The sequence below is a fragment of the Adiantum capillus-veneris genome, chromosome 16 (assembly GCF_014529385.1).
Source record: "Adiantum capillus-veneris isolate H3 chromosome 16, ASM1452938v2, whole genome shotgun sequence".
NCBI lineage: Eukaryota > Viridiplantae > Streptophyta > Polypodiopsida > Polypodiales > Pteridaceae > Adiantum > Adiantum capillus-veneris.
This window is the reverse complement of record NC_140946.1, coordinates 61,365,209-61,378,646: the sequence shown is the minus strand read 5'-3', so window position 1 is coordinate 61,378,646 and position 13,438 is coordinate 61,365,209.

Sequence of the window (13,438 nt, the reverse complement as noted above, 5' to 3'; positions counted from 1 at the left end):
GCATGGTAGAGCCAACCACGGCTATGCATAGACACAATTGTTCAACCCATGCACACCGTCGTCCCGGAGTATGCCATCTAGGAGGGGTGGAAGGGCACTAAGTAATTAAGGGCAATGTTTAAAGAGGGAGGAAAAAGTTCGATGTTAACGTGTGATTTTTTGCAAAATTACCTAATAATGCCCTTATAATTCATCATCAAGGAAAAATTCAAGAGCCCGCTGAAGTACTAGAACAGATGTACCAAGAAGCAGAATATTTAAAGCTAAAGGAAGCCGAAGAAGCGGCAAAGAAAAAAGAGGTAGAAGAACATCAAGAACGTGCAGAGGAAACTACTGCACAAGGAGAAGCACAACATACCCAAGGTGATGTGTCTCCTTGCATCTCTTCTCCTGTCTCTGAACACCAGATCAACCAATGTCGAGTCCACCACCATCATCGGCAGTTAAAGACACCACAAATGAGCCAACAAAAGAAGTAGGAGTTAAACAGGAAAAAACAGATGAAGCTACACAAGAATTCGAACACCAAGAAGCAGCGAAAACAACACAACAAGAAAATGTCTCTAATCAAGAGAAGCAAATAGAGAAAGAGCCAGAGACCAAAAGGCAGCCAGTCCTACACCAGAAGAGGACTCCCAATTTGAACACACAAGAGAACAGGAGGCCGAGGAAACACCTTCTACCTCAACACAATAAGATAAGGTTGAGATACAACACTCTACCTCCACGGAAAAAGAACAACCACAGCTACAAGAACGACAGTAACCAGCCGTCCTGACACAGCCAAAAGACACACAAGAGGCTGTAGAAACATCAACTCAGTTGGCACGCAATGAAGACTGCAATCCAATGACGAAGTGATCCTGTGGGTTAACGAATATGCTAAGCAAATGGAGGAGATGACAGAAAGGCTTCGCTCAACAACACTTGGCCGTAGCACACGGGCCAAAGAGTTAGAGATGGTGATCGACGCACTCCAAGGGGAGTTAGACGGCAGACTTAATGTCATCACTGATCTTCAGAGGCAAGTGCAGGAGTTAAGAGCGGAAGCTGAACAATATCAACTCGCTAGAGATAATCAACAAAAAGAAAAGGAGGAGCTGGGTGAGCTGCTTACCAAACTATCAAATGCATGCAAAGCCAAGGATGATCAGCTGACGGAAGTTACAAAATGAACTTCTCACTACCACCCTATCAGCTCAAAAAATCCAAGTACATTTAGATGTAGCCAATGCTTCTCTACAGTACTCAGATAAAGAATCAATGATCAGGCGATATTCTTACGATGGAAAATACGAGAAAATCCAGTCGTCGCCTCAATCAAAGGTACAGACGAGGTCTACAAGAAACTACAAAAGAAAAATAAAGACCTCGAGCTGGAGCTGAAGTTAGAACAGTCTCAGTGCATGGACCTGGCCTTGATGCGGGTTCAAAGAGAAGATGAAATGCTGAAGGAAATAGCTGAACTCAAAAGAGTCAACCAGCTACTGAGAGAGGGAAAGCCGGAAATGCAAGGAGAGGCAGGCACTTCGGATCAGCCTCAGATAGAAATACCCTTAGTATCATTTACTGAAAATGGAGACACAGTCCGCAGTAGAGCTGAGTGGCACGAATATTTTCAGGTACCCATTACAGAAGAAGACACAGTGCCCATAGTCCAGCTCTCAAAGGCTGAAGAAGATGCACTAAAAGAAAAAGTTACACAAGAGGTAGATGAGCAATGGAAGGCAACAATGGATTGGGAGCTGAGAGTACTTCATTCCGTCAATGTCACACAACTCACTCCCAATCAAATCAATGTGCAATGGCACCAACAGTCTCTGCCATACCCTCTAATTAAAGTTGAGTTGCTGCAAGTAAAAGAAAGACTTTACACAGACATGCAAGTCGAGGGCGCCGATAAAGACCACTCGAAAAAGGAGGTTGAGCTGGCTGAACAAAAACACAAGATACTTGATTCTGTTCACGAGACCACCTACGGCCCTGCAAAAAGATCCGACTTTCTCTCATGTACCAAGGATAAGGACCTGGATAGCATATGAGGCACTACTCAAGAAGCGGCCAACTTGGCTAAACTACCCCAGATTGCCTGCTCCAGAAAAGGGACCAGCGACGACTAAAGAATACATGGAGAAAACCCTAAAGGGTGCCATGTCATTCTTTAAAATTCTACCAGATTTGTCATGTGCTATGCTATATAAGATCTATCGAATGCTGCTCACATGCATTGAAGTGTTCAATGAGCCAGACCAAGCAGGCACCCCTTGGATGTCATTCCTCGAGGGTAATAAAGGTTTGTGCTATAATCTCAGTGGCCAACCTTCCGAAGAGGTCCTCTATGGCTTTTATGCCTGATGCATATTTCTACCTTCACACAATATGCTGGCATTTGAGGAAGCGTTCTACACAGGATTCTTCACTTGGCAAACAAAGATATTTGTGCCGGTGATCAGTAATCTCACATCAAGATTTGTAGGCTACTCACCGGTGGAGCTCAAAAATAGAGTAAGTATGCAGTTTTTGCAAGTGCCAGATAAAGAAAGGAAGACCAGATACCAAAAGGCACTAAGTGCGCTTAAAGACCGCCTCACCAACCGCCAGCCCGAAGACTACTTCAACCCATAAAGTTGTGTCAAGGGACGACACAGACGAGAAGGGGGGGAATGTTAGCAGCAAGCTCACACAGATACCATTTTTTGGAGTTCTCATTGTAAAACACTTATTATTTTGATAAATCGAGAATATTATAACTCCTATTTTCTCTGATAAACTCTCTAATTAATGAGCCGGGACTACAAGCATCCAGATTGTATCAACCTATCATTACCCATCTTTGGTAGAACTCCCAGAATATTAGTTTTGACCACAAAAAACCTTGGCTAAGGTATAAAAGCCAATTTTTGTAAGTTATTATTAAGTTTTGGATAATGAAATACACAGCATGAGCTACTGGCGCTCACTCCTCTCCTTCTCGCGCTTCCTACTCCCTCCTCGGTTGTCACATTGCAGTCGTGTTTGTTGCATTGCAACCCCAGGTAAGATCTCTACGCATTGACGTAAACACATCAAAGTATTTCGTAGCTTTTGGGGTCGTCGACCCGTAGCCTAATTTCATCATAACTAGGAATTTACACTTTCAAATCAAAAACTAAGCATAGGCGGGGTATTGGGGCATCATTGCTAAGCATTTAGATGCATTCTGGGTCGAAAACGACTAGGTCAAAAATCCACTACTGTTAATAATCGCGATTTTGGAACTTGACCTAAAGTGGGGTTTGAGACCATAAACATGTGTGCTTATGTTTTATAAACATATCCTAAAAGTCTCGTTACGTTTGGATGTCATTGATGCTGTAACGGATGTGATTTGTTTGTCGATGAGCGATTGGCTTTTGGTGATTTCAGTCACTTGAGTGTAGCTTGAGTTAGATGCGAGTTGTTAGTTGTTTCTCGAGAGATTGACAACCTCTTGTAGCCTCTATGCACTAGTCAAGTCAGCTTCATCCCATGGATTGACAATTTAATCATAGTTCTTGTTAATACTGCAATAAGATAGGATGGTGAGGTTAGACATGCGTCCCACAGGATGTGACATGCTAATGCTAGCCGGTATGGTCCCACGGAAATCAGAGCTTGGGTATTGTGGTTGTGGAGCATAGGTTATTGAAACAATGGGAGGGGTAGGAACTACATGAGGAGTTAGAGGACCTATAGGTGTATACGATTGGTACACACTTGTAGGTACTGTTGTAGGCATTGAGTTACCATGTAGCAGTGCTTTACTAACAAATGAGGTCCATGGAGTGTTTCTTGGCATGCCCATCATTGGGGTAGGCATGGTAACCATGGTGTCATCAAGGGAAAGATGAGCTAGACTTGGAAAGGTAAATATATCACTTGTGGGCTTAAAGTGCATTGAGACCCCTGGCGAAACAACATATGGAGGATCCATCGGACTTACCTAGGGAGTCTCCATTTGCGATAAGGTCGGTTGCCTAGCCTTCCTCGTATCCAAGGATCTGATGAGACCCGTTGAAGGCATGTGGATCTCTCTGTTCTGCCTTTCGAGCTCAATAACCCATGGATAATATCACAAACTCTTTGTTGTTGATCCTCTACACTAGTAGCACCCGTTGTGGATTGTAGGAAATCTAACCAACACATGATAGGTGTGATCTGTGTATAGGTCGGTTAGAGTCTTCGTTTGTAGTTCATACTCCCAGTTCTCATTTAGAAACGCTCCATATAGGATTGAGGTGCTAGGGGTGTCCTTTGAGCTAGCTGCAATGTGGCTCTCTATAGGTTGGCCCTTAGTGGTTGCTAAGTCAGGAGCACTCGATTGCTCGACTAGCATGGTTGGTGACATAAGGACCTTTGCCTTAAGTTCTCTCCGTTGCTCCGCCTTGCGTAAGCTCTCGATTTCTTTTTCCCTCGCAGCAAGGATATACCACTCAACCTCTTGAACTTCGGCAAGGCTTCTACCATTAGGTAATATAACCTCGAAGGGGAATAGCTATGAAGAGTCGGAGGGTGCATTGACCGGAGTAGTCACTTGCACACTTTCCAGGAGCATGGAATTTACATTGGTCAAAAATGGCGAATTTACCTCCCCACCCCCCTCATTTGCATCATTAGCTCTATGTTCGGAGCAAGTGGCTCTACTAAAGGTTTCCTTCAAGCGGCTAAGCACGCTCGGCCCGGCCCGTGGGCCCATAGAATGCATGTCTTGGCTTGATCTATCAGGATTAGGCATTGGGTAACCCTCCATGATGTCGTAATTAAAGGAAGAGTCAGTGGACGCTATATGCGGGTCCTGAGTGGTACTAACTTGGGTCCCCGCCGAGGACTCGGAACCTATGGTAGGTGGGTATTGAGAACCCACATAAGTTGAAGTGCTCGCTAGTTGCTCGGCCTGTAGCACACAACCAGAGCGTAGATGCATGTGCCTTTGGCACCCTACAAGCATCGGAAAATACCCTCAAATGTTAACCGCTTGATTTTTTGGGCGTTTTGCACCCCGTTTTCACTCGTTTTTTGATGTTTTTTAATGTCTTTTTACGATTTTTGGATTAGAGCGTGTGATAGCTCGAAACGAGCGTATCGCTGAGGGATTCATGGTGTGCTTTACAGCATAGCATTCGGTTACCCAAAGCTCCGGTGGTCCTCAAAAGGCTCGATTTTTACTTAGGCATGAGGCTAAAATAAGTAATTCCAAAGGGTGACTGAGGCCTAAGCCTGAGCATGGACTTGGGCCTGGGGAATATTCCCGATCCCGGTCCTACCTTTAAAATTTTAAAAAAACTTTAAAAATTTTAAATTACTATTATTATTTTTTAATTTTTTGGATAAGATCGCCGCAGTCGCACCTTGCACGCGAGCACACACACACCTAACCTACCTACTTGCAACTAATAGAGCTATTACACTAACATAGTACTACAACAACTAATTAACTAACAGATCTACTTACTATACCTTACAAATCTAACATTATAGATCTAATACCTTAAAGCTAACACCTTATCAACAGAAAACAGTACCTTACAACAAAATAGTTAACACCTTATTAACAGAAAATAGTACACTGCAACAAAAACAAAGGTCACAAATCTTCCTCAACAAGACACACACCTTCTTTCTCTACCTTTCCTACATTTCATAATGCAACACAAAGCAGCATAGAGTGCTATTCGAGCTTAGTGCAAGGCATTTCCCCTGCAACAGCGCCAAAAATGTGCATGTCTGTCGCACGTGTCAAAGCAAGGGACTTGCCGTACACTGTGTGCAAACCACAAATGGCTGCAAGTACACAACCAGATTAATCTAGCAAGCTCAAGAGAGCAAGGGTGTGTCACTCACCGCCCTACGCTCACCTTCATGGAGGATTCCTCGCCACGAAGAAGAGGGAGCTACCGTCGTGCCGTGCTCAACCACCTCATCGCCGCCGTGCCGTCTCTCTCTCTCTCTCTCTCTCACACACACACACACACACACACACACACACACACACGCATACACACACACAAGGAGATGATGAAAAAGATGGAGATGGAGATGGAGCAAGAGCACTCTTCAATTGCACAAATGAGAGAATGAGTGATTTTTAGGTTTAGGTGACTTTTATATGAGCTCGCCCATTCACACTTGGGTGCCCATGCTTAGCCAACTAACCCTTGAATGTTCCAGTTAGAGTGCACCTCTCATCGGCGATCACTCTTACCCTTTTCCTATTGGACCGACAAGCTCGGCTCATGAATACTAGAAATGGACGTCGGTGGTTAACAATTCTCCTTTCATGGAACTTCGTGTTGAAAGCCATGCGGTTGAACCATGGTGCCCCTAGGATAACATCCTCATGTTGAAGAGGAGATATGAAAAATTCTTCTTTGTTGACCTATCTTTGGACATGAAGCCTCAACTTCCCAATCAAGGGAACGGAGGCTTGCTGTCCCTTGAAAGCTCCATCGGCATTTACAGTCTCTCCCATCTTGAAAGCTTGAATGCCCAATTAGTGGCCAACTCTGTTGATATGAAATTGTGAGTAGAGCCAATGTCAAACAAGATGAGCATCATGCTCCCTTACCTTTTCCCAAGCATATGAGAGAGGTGATCCTTTGTAATGAGCATCCTCTTTTGGAGCTTCGATCGTGGAAGCTCTAGGAGTCTCATTGCGGGCATTTCTCTTGGGGCAATTTTGATAGCCATTTCCTTGCTCCCCACACTTAAAACATTTGTGGTCCTTATGAAAAGCTTCAAGCTCTTCAGGAAATAGTTTATTTTACCTTTATAAACTCCCTTCTCCTTGGATGGATTGTTGTTGTTGTTGGAATTTCCTTAGGAAGAATTTTGGGCATTGTTTTTCTCTTTGCATCACTTTTGTCTTTGCTTTCCATGGGCTTGGCATTCCTTCTAGCCCCTTGTTGGAAATTGAAGCGTGAAGCAACCATAGTGTGGTGGATTACTTCGGTGATAGAACCATGCCGTTGGGAGTTGACATAGCTTGTATTCTCTAGCCCCTTGTTGGAAATTGAAGTGTGAAGCAACCATAGTGTGGTGGATTACTTAGGTGATAGAACTCATAGCTTCTATTCTCTTCTCATAGACGCACTAACAAAGTTTGGCTTGATTTGAACTTGTATTTGGCTTTACAAGCTAACTTTTTTGGATGTCAATCTCAAAAATGACCGATGGACATCGTTGGCACCTTATGGCTACCAAACACATGTAGAACCAATGATGATGACCAAAATTTGTCTTGACCCTTGATTTCTCTTGTAAATCTACCACAATAGAAGACTAAACTGTCATCTTTGCCCCTTTTGTTCTTGTCAATATTGTTAGTTCCTTTTGTTTGTTAGGCTTCATTAAGTTACATAAAAGATAGAAGATTACAGTATAAAGATCTACATCCTATATGTGGCCTTCTAGTCCCATGAAGTGTTTGATAGGCAACTTTACACTTGATGGGCTGCTTTCATTTAGTCACATCACCAACTTCCTTCATCCTTGTAGTCCATCCCAGATTTTTATGGCCATTTATTTACAGTGGAAGGTTGATCAATATTCTTTTCTTTCCTTTGACATTACCCATTGTGCATATGGCTTTTGAGACATGCTTCGTGAAGTTTCGTCATTTTCTTGGACCTTCTTTGCTTTGTACGGCTCAACATCTCTTCACTCTTTTCTTCATATGGATTATGTATTTTTCTTACCTTTTTTTTCTTTTTTTTAAAAATCTCAAAAATAACAAAATAAAACCAAAAATCAATTGAACTCAAAAAGAAAAATCATTCTAATAGAATTCTAAACGCTATGTACATTATGCACATGTCCCTAGGGGCTCATATATGGCTTTTGTCCCTGTACTCCACTTGTAACTCTACTATGAGGGCATATACTCTAACTTTTGTCAAAAAATTATCACAATCAAAACATAAAATTCAATACAACTCACAAAACATCGCCCTCTAGTATTATGATAATATTCATAATACTAGGTCCGCATTTAGAATGCCTCCCCCCCTCCTATTTGGAGTCCTCCTTGATGATAGGGTATGGCCAAGGGTATGTGTTGTGCTTGGGCAATAAAAAATTATGCCTATGCAGGCCTTGTAAGTAGACCTATTATGAATACACAGTCAATGCATGGAAAAATTTATGTGGTGCAAGATAATTTGCTTATTGCCATTTGCTGGCGAGGCTTACCTATTTGTTTGATGCTTCTTTGGGATCCATTTTAGCCTTGTGGTTGGTTGTCATAATTGCATTGTTCCTCAGAGTGGTTCTCTTCTAACTATACCATATCCATAGAAGGAATTGAAAGAATTCAAGCGGCGGTGTAGTAACAATAGTTTTATTGGTTTCCTTTGGGACCCACTTCTTTGTGATTACTGGCTGCTTTGTTGATGCTGCTCGTTTGGGAACCCAAACTTTTCCCTGTTTTGTTTGTGTTTGAAGATACTTCTTTAGGATCCACCTTGTCTTTGTGTAAATCTTCAGCGGTCTTTGCTCCAGCTCTTGTACTCTAGGTTGGCAACAAGATTCAGACTTTGGAAGTTGACAACTTAACCGTTTCGAAATCCAAATGAACTCATGACCTCTTTGTGCTTGAGTCTACTTCTTTGAAACCCAAATCTGAGTTGCGGAAGCTTGCGACTTTAGGATTTTTTGTTGGGGTATAAAGCCCAATGTGGTCGCCCAGGTAAGTGGGCGGGCCGCCAGGTATGTACACATATTCTTTTGTAAAAACCTAATAAGAACTCACTATGCTCTACACATTACAGTAGAGCGAGTTCACCATATCGTCGTGCTCTTCTTCTCGCACTCTCTCTCGCGTCGCACTTCCACTCGTACTCCTTCAACTGGTATCAGAGCTCAGATCGAGGCTCGGGGCAGCACTGCAAGAGGCTAGAGTCACCAGCTCAGATTGGAGTGAAATTCGACAGGCGAAGACACGGCCCCAAATTCTGAGGTCATCTCGGCCATCGTTCGGCTTCGACAAAGGTCTGCGCATGCCATTTTCGACTACGTGGTCTCGACGGGTGCATATCCGACTCTGCAAATTTGGGGTTTTTGGCATACGACTGCAGGTGCTGAGGATATCAACACTCCCAGAGTGTTGATTTGTGGTTGTCTACACATCGAAGGACGGCTCACAGTTCTTGGAGGCGTGTCACATACGACACGGGCACATCTACACACAGACTGTAGGCGACATCCACTAGTTCATCAGGTAGCTTGTGTTTGCTGCTTGATATTCCAGATTTCATCCTGACATTGCAGGTACTTCCACATGGGATGTATTGTCAGAGATGATGTATGTTTGTTGAGGGTTTGCTGGCTGTGAGTCACGTAGCAAACAACCGCCGCAGTGGTTACAACATATAGTGGGAAATTTGAGGATGTATGACTTTGTGGGAAGTCTATGTACTGTCAGATTTACTGCAGCCTTTGTTGAGGGTCGAGTGAGGTTTTATTGAGCTGGGGGATTCTCGAATGTTGAGATCCTTTCGGTGATATAGGTCTTGGAGCGATCCCTCGAGCACCCTTAGATAGGCAGCTAGGATGTATTGACTGTGAGTTAGACAGTTGGGATTGCATCTTTGCTTTACTGCCGTTGAGGCATTGTCACAGTCTATGCTTACAGGACAGTGAGAGACAGTACAGGTGCAGGACAGGTTTACCCGCAGCTTACAGTGTCAGAGAGATAGTGTTTTTTGAGCTGTTTTTTGGTCTGTTTTTTGAGTACACCAGAGCCATTTTACAAAGGAGACTCTGCCAAAATTTATGCAGAATCTGAAGCTTTCTTGGTTCATTTGACAGGTTGATATTGGTTCAGAGGTCAGTTTACAGGGGAAACTCTGCCGAATTTTTCCCAGGAAAGTAAACTACTGTGAAGCGTAGCTATGGCTGGATCACAGGACACTGCTCTTTACAATATCAAGAAGCTGGATGGAACCAATTTCCCATTGTGGAAGAAGCAGATTTGGCACGTGTTGGTACAAAAGAAGCAGATAAAACCTATAAAGCTCAAGGGGATAAAACCAGAAGATATGGACGAAGATGAATGGAGCGAAATGGATGAATTGGCACTTTCTACCATTATGCTAACTTTGGCAGAAAGCGTTTACTTCAATGTAGCAGACGAGATGTCGGCTTATCAAGCATGGTTAAAGCTGAGTGATCTTTATGAGAAGCAAAGTGCAGCTTCACATGTATACTGGCTTAAGAAGCTTGTTGACTTGAAGATGAAAGAAGGGACACCTATGTCCAATCATCTGAATGAATTCAACACAATCTATAGTCAGTTGTCAGCTCAAGGTGTCAAGTTTGATGAACCTATTAGAGCTATGTTCCTGTTGATCACATTGCCGGAAAGTCGGGACACTTTTCGCACAGCTTTGAGTAATTCTGCACCTCCAGATGGTTTGAACATAGCAGGTGTAGAAGGAAGTCTGCTTACTAAAGAACAAGTTGAGAAGAACAAGTCCTCAATGAAGATTCAAGAAATAAATGTGACAAACACTGTTGCAGAGGATGACAGTCTAGTGTCAAGAGACATCTACTTCTTGAAGAATACAATGGACTCAGCTCTTCTTACAGCATCTGATGGAAATGCACTGAGTGACTGGATTATAGACTCAGGGGCATCACTTCATGTGTCTCCAAACAAGGAGTGGTTTACCTCTTATGTGACCACTAAAGATCATGTTCGGCTAGGCAATGGGCAGACATGTGAGATCTTAGGTGTTGGAGATGTTCAATTGAAGTTTCAGAATGGCTCTTCTTTCACGCTCAAGAATGTGAGACATGTTCTCGCAATTACCAAGAGCTTGATCAGCACACGTTTACTTGATGATGCGGCTACGTCACCACTTTTGGACAGAACATGTGGAAGATATCCAAGGGTTCTATGACAGTAGCACATGGAGTAAAGTCTGGAGGACTTTACATGATTTATGTATCAAATGTCTCTAAAAATGTAATCAATGTAACCGAGCAACCGAACGTTTCTTTGTGGCATAGCCGGTTAGGACATATGTCCAAGAAGGGAATGGAAATCTTGTCTCGTTCTGGTTATTTGCCTGGCTTTTCATTTAATGATTTTGAATTCTGTGAACATTGTCTGTATGGTAAGCAAACACAGCAGCCACATAAGCATAGAAGTGGTAGAAGAGATACACAATTGGCACTTGTTCATAGTGATTTGTGTGGATCTATGCCTAACCTATCTCTAGGGGGAGCTTCTTACTTTATGACATTTATAGATGATTACTCGAGGAAAGTATGGGTTTACTTTCTCAAGCACAAGGATGAAGCGTTTAGTGTTTTCAAAACGTTTGTGACACTTGTGGAGAATCAGAGTGGCAAGAAGCTTAAATGCTTACGCACTGACAATGGTGGAGAGTATGTTTCAAAGGCCTTTCAAGACTTTTGTGAGTCAAAAGGTATAAAACGTGAACTTACTGCTCCTTACAATCCTCCTCAAAATGGTGTTGCTGAGAGGATGAATAGGACCATACAAGAGAAGGTCAGAAGTATGTTGTCTAATGCACAGCTGCCAAATGGGTTTTGGGCTGAAGCTATATCAACAGCTGTTCATCTTGTAAATAGATCTCCTAGCAAGGTTTTGCAGAAGGATTCCGTGCCAGAGATGGTATGGTCAGGTAAAATTCCCTCATACAAGCATCTCAGAGTCTTTGGCTGTGAGGCATATACTCACATTCCAAAGGAATTTAGGAACAAACTTGAGCCAAAGAGTAGAAAGTGCATCTTTCTAGGCTATGGTAATTCTGGTGAGATGGGGTACAAACTTTGGGATCCCGAATCCAGAAAGGTTGTCCGCACCAATGATGTTCACTTTAATGAATCCAAATATCATTCTAAACCAGAGAGGGTTGAGGAGATTAGAAGAGTTGTCTTCCAAGAAGATGGACCTGCACGTGCAAGACAAAATGTCAGGGCTCAAGAGGAGCAAGGACAGGATAGAGTGGAACCACAGGTTGTGGCTAACCTGAGCCACCTATTGTGCGTAGATCTGAACGTGTCACGCGACCTCCTGATAGGTTTGTTCCATCTATGAACTATGTCATGTTGACTGATTGCAATGAGCCTTCATGTTACAAGGAAGCAGTACAAATGAAGGACTCCGGGAATTGGCAATTGGCCATGCAGTCAGAGATGACAGCTCTGCATAAAAACCAGACATGGAAGCTAGTTAAATTACCACGGGGCAAAAAGGCTCTACCCTGTAAATGGGTTTACAGGTATAAGATCACCGCTCATGATAGTCAGCCAAAGTACAAAGCAAGGCTTGTTGCCAAGGGCTTTAAGCAAGAACAAGGCATTGACTTTGATGAAGTCCTCTCTCCGGTGGTCAAAATGACTACATTGAGATGCTTTCTTGCATTGGTTGCCATATTAGATTTTGTGTTGCACCAAATGGATGTCAAGACAGCATTCTTGCATGGTGATTTAGATGTGGAAATTTACATGCAGCAGCCAGAAGGGTTTGTTGAGAAAGGCAAGGAAGATTGGGTATGCCAGTTGTTAAAGAGTCTTTATGGCTTAAAACAATCACCGAGGGCATGGTACCATAAATTCCACAAGTTTATGCTTTCTCAAGGCTACAAACGTAGTGAGTTCGATCATTGTCTATATACAAAGAAGGCTAAGGATGGTAGTTGGTTGATCCTTATTTTGTATGTGGATGACATGTTGATTGCTGGCAAGCACTTGGAAGAAATTTCAGCTTTGAAGTCAAAGATGGCAAAATCGTTTGACATGAAAGACATGGGTGAGGCAAGTCATATACTTGGTATGCGCATTGAGAGAGACAGATCAAAGAAGTTGATTTGGTTATCTCAAACAGAGTATATTGACAAGGTTTTGCAACGTTTCAATATGGAGAAGGGAAAGGCATTGAGTGTTCCATTGCCACCATATGTGAAACTTAGCAAACAAGATTGTCCTGTGTCTGAGGAAGAACAGGCTGAAATGGATAAGATTCCATATGCGTCTGCAGTGGGTAGTTTCATGTATGTAATGATTGCTACTCGCCCAGACATTGCATTTGCAGTGGGAGTAGTAAGTCGATACATGTCAAACCCAGGCAAGAAACATTGGGAGGTAGTGAAAGGAATATTGAGATACCTGAAAGCTACAAAGAGTATGCATATATGCTATGGGAGTCAGGAGCTAAGTGTAAAGGGTTTTACAGACTCAGATTATGCAGGTGACTTAGACAACCGAAGGTCTACGTCAGGGTATGTCTTTACATTGGCTGGTGGAGCAGTATCATGGCATTCTAGATTACAAGATTGTGTTACTCAGTCTACTACAGAGTCTGAATATGTTGCAGCATCAGAGGCATGCAAAGAATCAATTTGGCTTAATCGACTAGTAACAGATTTGGGAATCAAAGAAGAGATGCCTGTGT